The sequence below is a fragment of the Ornithodoros turicata genome, chromosome 1 (assembly GCF_037126465.1).
Source record: "Ornithodoros turicata isolate Travis chromosome 1, ASM3712646v1, whole genome shotgun sequence".
NCBI classification, from domain to species: Eukaryota; Metazoa; Arthropoda; class Arachnida; order Ixodida; family Argasidae; genus Ornithodoros; species Ornithodoros turicata.
In genome coordinates, this window is record NC_088201.1 from 217,510,321 (window position 1) to 217,518,754 (window position 8,434).

The following is an 8,434-nucleotide window of genomic DNA, read 5'->3' on the forward strand; positions in this document are numbered from 1 at the left end:
ACACAAGTGTGGAACAAGTTCGCTTGAAATGTGGTCCTTCCCCGTGTTTAGGCTATGCTGGAAAAGCCTAAGATAGATACATTTTTTCGTCTGCCCTACATAATACAGTCCACAGCTAAAGGGGATGTAATATACCACTTCGTCGGAGCAAGGTACAAAGGTCTTTGTGTGGGCAACATCACAACATTTCGAAAAGGAAGAGAAAGGCGTCAGTGAAGACTGTTTGAAAGCATTACTTTACGCGACCCTTATACCAAAGTTCTTTGCTATTGTGTAGGATATTGTGCGAGACGAAATGAAAATATGGAATAGACACAGTATGGTTGAAAGACGCCTGTGTTGGTGGTCGGTTACTATGGGGTTGTATCATCTTGCGTAACTGAAGGATGGCACGCTTGGCAAGAATGCTACGGTTATACCCATAGATAGAGAAGTTACCCCCCCCCCCAAAACCAACTCGTTACAAGATAAGTTACTCAGTGAAAAGGTAACTAAGTTAATAATAAAGTTCTTCAGCCTGAAATGTAACTCGGAGTTACTGAGTTACTTAAAAAAAGAAGGAGTTACTTCCAAGTTACTTCGGACTGAATTACCCAGGAGCAGCGCGTGTGAGCAATTGAGTTAGACCTTGAGTTGCCTGCGCAAGAGTGCAACACACTTAGATCGTTTTCGTTGTCCGACAATAGTGCTCTCCCTGCTTGTAGACAAATGACGTCATAGTGGTCGACAGCGCCATAAATTTGGTTGAGTTGAACTACGCAGGAACCTACAGGTGAACAAGGGTGCGCAAGACAGCCACGGTCTTGAGAGTATTATGGAGGCCCCTGAAGGGGGCACGCCGATCGATCCTACTTTTCTTTCAATGGGTGCCAGCGAACAATTGTCCATTATTGGAACCCAGCCCTCTCCATCCGATTTCTGTCGGTTTGAGCCTGTCTACCAACGTCGTGATGACGTTTCACTGATAGAGGTGTATTTGACCGCTTTGCATCTTAATCCCAGTGGGCACACAATCGTTCAGCTTCATTTCAATGGCAGCGGTTCTTAATTCCTGAATAGAATACTGTCATTGACTGAATATCACGTTTTATGGCAAAAAATGTCAGGAAGGCACCGGGACGACGCTGAATAATACAGGGTGCTTCACTTCAGACTGATCCCTAATTATTAAAAAAATGAACTGAAGAGAAAAATGAGCAACCTTCTGCGTCATACTTGTGAAGGTTTCGGCCGCCCAAACAGGTGGTTTCGATCAGTCTACCTGATTAATTTGTCAAACTAGCTTCATAGAACTAAAAAATTCCAAAGAAAGGTAACTTTTCTTCAGCTAATTAGAAAGCCCATGGCCACAACACCCCATTTCAGTAACAGTTACAGGACCTTTAACGATCTTTCCACAAAATTGCACACCCGAAAACACGTAAAAACTGCCCGAAAAAGCGCCGCTCGTCAAGGCGTGCGTTCGGCCATATTGGCCCGGCAAGTATGAGCAAGAGGAACGGAAGGAAGGGATTTTTTAAAAAAATCACCCAGGAGCACAGCCGACTTCGGTGATTATCAGTAACTCAAGGCTGCGAGCAGAAAAGCTTGTGAAGGCAAAATACGTGATTGCATCCGGTCCCCGCCCGCCCTTTAAATCTTCCCATGCCGCTTCCATGTGCAGTGGGAGTGTCTTCGGACCGAGACAATACTTCCGGCGCCGCGAAATCCGTAAGCGCGCTTGCAGAGATGGCAAGTTTTCGGGTGTCGAATTTTTGTGGAAAGATTATGAAATATCCTGTAATTGTGACTGAAATTGGGTGTTGTGGCCATGATCTTTCTAATTAGCGCAAAAAGTTCCATTTCCTTGGAATTTTTTAGATTTCAATTAAGTTAATTACACAAATTAATGAGGCACACTGATGCCAAGCGCCTATTTTCGCGACAAAAACCATCACAAGTTTGATCTTCAGTTCATTTTTTTAATAATTGAGGGTCACTCGTGAAGTGAAACACCCTGTATATGGACGTGAGTGAAAAGCGAATTAAAAGTAACTTACTAAGTAAGTAGGTAAAGTTACTTTGGCAAAGTTACCCGAGAAAGGAACGAGTTCCACTGAAAGTTACCACGGCTCAAAAGTACCGACTTAAGTTACAAGTTACCAAAAAAAAGGAACTTAGTTACCGTAACGAGTTACATGAAACTCTGGTTATATGCAGCCTGTATCAACCTCGAACACTTATGTCATACGCTGAATGGCGAGTGATGCACACAGCTTTTCGAAACGGCAAAGTTGAGGAGATTTGAAACAATGCCGAATTTGACAATCTTGGAATGTGAGCTGTGTTTAGGCAAACATGGTTTGGCGTTGTCTTTGCCATCAAACAAGGGTAAGATAAAATAACTTTAGCCTATGGTGTATGGAAGTTCCAGCGCTGCGGCAAATGATATGATGATACTGTTACGCGAAAATTGCGGTCTCAAGGAAGGAAGGTTGGTTAAAATAATCATATCCTCAACATACCGTACGCATAATGATGAGCCTTTTGTCAGTGCTTGCTACCAATCCCTGAATGGCACGGTCCAGGGCGTTGAGATAAATTTCAGCCAATATGGGAAGACCGGACGAGCCGATACACACACCTTCAGCATGACTAAAGGGTTTCCCTTTCCACATCTCAACCGTAGATTGCAGGTATAACTGGAGAATTGACAGACAGTTCGCGTGTTTGTTCCAACCGTGTTTGCACTGATGTGTTGATCAATCAATTCAGAGGTGCGTTTCAAACAGAGCCATAGAATAATAAAGGTCATTGATGTCGAAGGAAAAATGTCGTGACATTTGAGCCGTGAAATGGGGCGAAGTACCGAAGCAAATCATCCGAGTTTCTCAATGCGATCGATCCGGGGGAGCTGATGTGACCGGAGGGGTTTCTGCGAAATGTTCGAAACCATCATTTGCCACGAACCACGTTGACTAATTACAACACGCAACGGCACACCCGGCTTATGGTCTTTCAGCAGTCTTACAATGTTTGACGGAATTCTTAAGTGGATGTTGACTGTTCGACAGAATCTGGTCAATATCAATGATCCTGTAAAAGAGGGAATCCAGCACGGCTTATACCTTGGACTTGAAACATGACATGGAGAGAACACCAAATTTGCCGTATTTGTCGAATTGTAACAATTTGAGATCGGCATCGCCGCGTAGCTCATTCTCACATTACGAATCCTGTGGGAGGTATGGTTGCTTCTTGTACAATAGGCATTGGAGGGGATTCGTGATATCTCAGCAAAGAGCTTTTTGTCCGAGGGATCAGTTATTTTAGAGGCAACGTTAGATAGGATAGCAGCAACATCGAATTTCGAAGGCATCACTGGTAAACCAAATGTCGGGGTAGCACAGAGGAGAACCAAAGTAGACTTAGATATAGAGGCATTGGTTGGACTCTGGCATGTAGGGCAAAGGAAAAGATGTATCCATCTTAGCCTCCTCGAGCATAACCTGAATACGGGGAAGAACTTGTCGCGCAATTGCGTGAATGCAACGAATGTGAACGGATGTGAACCTACACTGTTAGAAAAAAAGGTCTAAAGAAGGTATAACAGAGGGCCGAGGTACCTTTTTTGTACCTTTCACTCCCGATTTATATGTCTGAGAGGTATAAAACGGGTACAATATATTAATTTATACCTTGGACCAGCAACGAGGATATATCAGAGGTATAATTAACAGTCGTCGCACCTTTTTTGTACCTTGTGATCGCAGTTCTATACCGAAGGTGTAAAAAAGGGGTACGGTATGGTGCTTTATACCTCTCAGGGGGTGTTATTCGATTATTGGCAAGTTGGCTGAAATACATTTTAATATTTCAGGCTGGATGCCGCGGATAATGCTCGGAACGATAGAACACCGCATGAGACTTTTAGCAAAGCGTCGATAACGATACCAGGAATCTACTGTGGCTGGTGGGACCAATGTGGGCGTCGCCTGGCTCAGAATGTTGTCTGTGCATTGGCTGTGGCGGGTGAGGTAGCTTCCCGGTGACGTCATCGGCGGTCTACTAAGCTTCACCGATGTTTATTTTATGAAACCACCACATCGTGTCGTGATGTTATTTTTGTTAGCCGAGGCCAAGATAGCGAAAAACAAGACGAAAACAAGGACAATAAAACCTGCCTTTGTTCGCGATCATATGTTACAGATACACATACCAAGTCTGTGACATTACAGAATGCAGGACATGCGATCAGGGTGATGAGTGATTCGCGCAACAACATCATTGTTACAAACATGTTGTTATCCAGGAGACACAAAGCAAGCCATTAATTTCAAGTTCGATTATTTTTCCTTTTTTTTTGGCAAGGTGTACAAAAATTAATTAATCGCTCCAAGAATTTATCACTGATTCCTTTTCTTCGGCTCTGGCGAATTTCGCCCCTGATAACAGATCTTGGGCTTTCACCCGTCGCAGCTGTTAACCACGGGGTAACAATTAGTGACCTACTTCGTGCAAACGGGGAAAAATCCTGGGGGAACATTCTTTTCGCAGAAGAACGATAGGCTTTGGGTTTTCTAGCCGTAGTGGCGGCCGTCGGGTTGTCGGGCGGTTGTTTGCCGTTTTCATCTGGTCTGATTCTCTTTCTTTCCTTTTCCCGTTGAGTGATATGGAGTAAGCACATTTTATACATATTAGTTTATTCGTTTAAGTAACAATCTTATTTTAGTCACCTGCGATGCAAAATGTTAAAGAAAAAAAATACAGAATATTGCTTCACATACCACATGCATGTTCACGTTTGTTGGTTCAAAACGTTGGTTGGGAGATATGCAATACACATTTACATATTTATGTCGTTAATCTGTAAAGCGATCCTTGCCGGTGAGCATGGAGTACCTCGGGTTAACGTACAGCTTTCCACTTATTCTACACAGGTATAGCAAATCGGGAAAGTTATGCTTGTATGTACAGGTGCTCCATAACAATGCGATTCCCAGTGCGCTCAACGTTAAAGGCATAGAAGTATAGCATACCAGGACTACTACCACTGACTACCACTTGGTTGACCTCGTAGGCTTGGTTGCCATGTGGAATAAGGTCACCAATAACAAGCGCGAATGTTCGAAAAAACATCCGGTTTCTGAGGCCGACACCTTGACCTTAAATTTACCAAATATGTCTTACGTACTTAAGGATGGCGGCCTTGACTTCCTGTCGTTTCCTTCAAACGGGAAACTGCGTAAGCTCCTGTTTAGCTCTTTCAAAGTGAAGAACCCGTCAGCTATCATTGCTTTTATCACATTCTTCATCACAAGGGGAATCAATCTTTCATACATGTCATGCATTATATCTGGTGGCAGTGATTTGGTAGCATCAAAGGATGGTAGCTCGGCCATACAACTTCTGGAAGTCACGCCGTATGTGCTTGACGGAGGAGGCAACCACTCTACTAAACGCACATGACCAGCGTGGGCAGTGTTCGTTGAGTGAGGAGCCAAAGAAAGAGACGATGTGTTCCCAGCCACGTCAGTTGCTTTTACTGCCAACCAAGCCAAACACGTATAACAAAAGAACACACACACGCGCCGGCACGCGAAGAGCATCCTGATACCGATGGGTCTGCTCTGTCCCACATCTCCCCCTTTGAGTCCAGCAAACCTATTAAGTTAAACTTAGTCCCTGTACACACACTTACGACGCCTGGTATCTTTGCGGTGCTTTAACACAACGGCCACACCTAGTATGAACATGAGTGTCCTGTACCACACGATTCTGCCCAGAAGAAGAACCGCCCGTGTCGCTGGTTTCCGTTGCTTGGGTCGCTGCTTGAGAAGGCAGAGGTACCAGATGAGTTCGATTGCGTTGCACCTGCTGCCCCTCGGTTTCAACGCTATAGGAACCTGGTTCTTGGGCTCTCTCTGTGACGATGCCCTGGCGACGCAAGTCGATAACTCATACGTCCTCCCCTTCCTGGAGTTCGGGAGGGTTCCGGACCCCTTGCCGGCTGTTGTAGTCCCTTTTCTGCCGTTGTCGGTACTGCTGCTCGAACTGACGAAGTGCGTTGTAGTTTGGCAGACTCGGGACCAGCTGCTGTGTATCAGCTGGGACAGTCGTGCGTAACTGTCTCCACATCAATAGTTGAGCAGGACTATATCCATTCTTGAGTGGGAGCGTCCTGTATGATAGCAGGCTCTTGTACGGGTCCCCAGTCTTCGTAATGGATTGCTTGATGACTTTGACAGCAGCCTCGGCGACACGATTGCTCTGGGGATATCTGGAGCTTGCAGAGCTTGCGTGGATGAACTGGTACTCCTTAGCGAAGGAAGCGAATGAAGAGGTTCCTGTCTTGGAAAATTGTGGCCCATTGTCCGATACCACAACTTCGGGTATACCATGCCGCGAGAATATAGGTTTACAGTGATTAACCACGCACGCGGAAGATAGGTTTTCGAGACATGCTATTTCGGGGTAGCGGGAAAAACAGTCTGTCACAATCAGCCGCCAACGCCCTCTTACGAAGAACAGGTCCATGGCTACCTTTTGTCAAGGACGATCAGGCCAGTCGCTTGGCATTAGTGGCATATTTCGGTTAGTGCTGTTGTGTAAACATTGATGACAGCCTTTCACAAGATGTTCGATGTCCTTGTTTACAGTGGGCCACCACACAGCCTGGTTGTCTCGTCTCTTGCATTTTTCCGCGCCAAGATGTCCCTCGTGAAGGGTGTGAAGGACTGACATTCTGCACGATTTGGGTACGATGATTCTCATCCCACACATCAGAAGGTCACCCTGTCTCGAAATATCCATCCGGTGTGTCCAGTACTCCTTCAGCTCTGGTCGGAGGTCACGGCGGCTTGGCCACCCTTGGTCGATAAACCTTGATATTTGCTCGCACACTGGGTCTTTCCGTTGCCGTAACGTCATCAAGTTCAGGGATGTACCTGTCGCCGGTATTGCGGATGTCACCAACCTTACATAACTTCCAAGCTCCTGTTCAAGTTCTCTGGCTTCCGTAGTATCTTGGAGCGGTGCTCTGGAAAGTGCATCAGCTGCTAGAAGTTGCTTGTCAGGAACGTATGTGATTGTAAAGGAATAACGCATTAGGCGCAGCTTCATTCGTTGAATTATTGGAGTTAAGTCATCGAGTTGCTTGGAAGAGAATATTGGCACCAGTGGCTTGTGGTCAGTCTCGAGGTTGAAGGACTTGCCTACAAACTAGTCGCGAAATTTGTCACACGCCCACACAAGAGCCAACGCCTCCTTTTCGATTTGGGCGTATCTTCTTTCAGTGTCGGTCAAGACTCGTGAAGCATACGCACTGACTTGAAACTTTTGTCCTTGTCACATCTGTCGAAGGACGGCCGCTAGGCCTTACCATGATGCGTCGGCAGTTACCACATTCTCTCTTTTGGGGTCGTAAATACCAAGAACTGGGAGGAAGAAAGCATCTGCTTCCATTGAAGAAAAGTTTCCTCCTGCTGTGGTCCCCAAACAAAGGCTTGCTTTGTACTTAGCATAAAAGAGTGGTTGTAAAATGTCCGCTACACGTGGGACGAAGCGTCCGAGGTATGTAGTCATTCCGAGGAGTCGACGAAGTTATGTTTTGGACGTTGGCCTGGTCATTTCTTGAAGTGCCCACAGTTTTGTTTCGTCCTGTCGGAACCTGCTTCGCTGACTGTATGTCCAACATAGGTCACCTCACGAACTGAAAAGAGACATCCCAGACAACCATCAACGTCCACAGGACATCCCAGTTTGGTCATAACGTCCAGGTCCATGATGGATGTCCACTGGATATTCCCTGGATGTCCCAAAATATCCATAAATATCCTGTATTTATCCAGTGCTGACGTTGCGAGCTGGACGTCCCTTGGACGTCCTGTGGGTGTATAATATCGGACGTGTTGTGATACAGCCAATTAGGCTAACAGCTTTCATAGCAACGAAGGTGTGGTGCACTCTGGTCGCAACCAATAACTACATGCGTAAAATAACATAGCGCAAGATTTTGATGCGGGATCTTAGCAGCTATATTTTGATTGACATCCTGCGAGTAATATTACACCAGTTTCATTTACTCAATAGCTCCATAAAATAACGTGCACAGAACTACGACAGTACCAAGCGTATGCGAGCTAGATTCCCTGGGATCAAAATCAAAGAAACGTTCCCCGCCGTTCACTGCTGAGCGTCGTCTGCTGCATTAACTTGCACCGCCGCGCAAAAACAGAAAGCGCCATGAGCATCGACAATAACGCACGTCATCGTCATCCGCTCGCCACTGCAAACGTTCACATTCCGTTGTGCAGTTTTAAGTTTCAAGGTGAGCCTATGATATGTGCAGTGACGCCGAAAGTTAAGGGTAAAAATATGTGTGCATGAAGGACCGTCGGGCTGCAGAAAATCTCTACGATTTCGGCTAACGCTCTGAGTACGCAACGCGATCAAC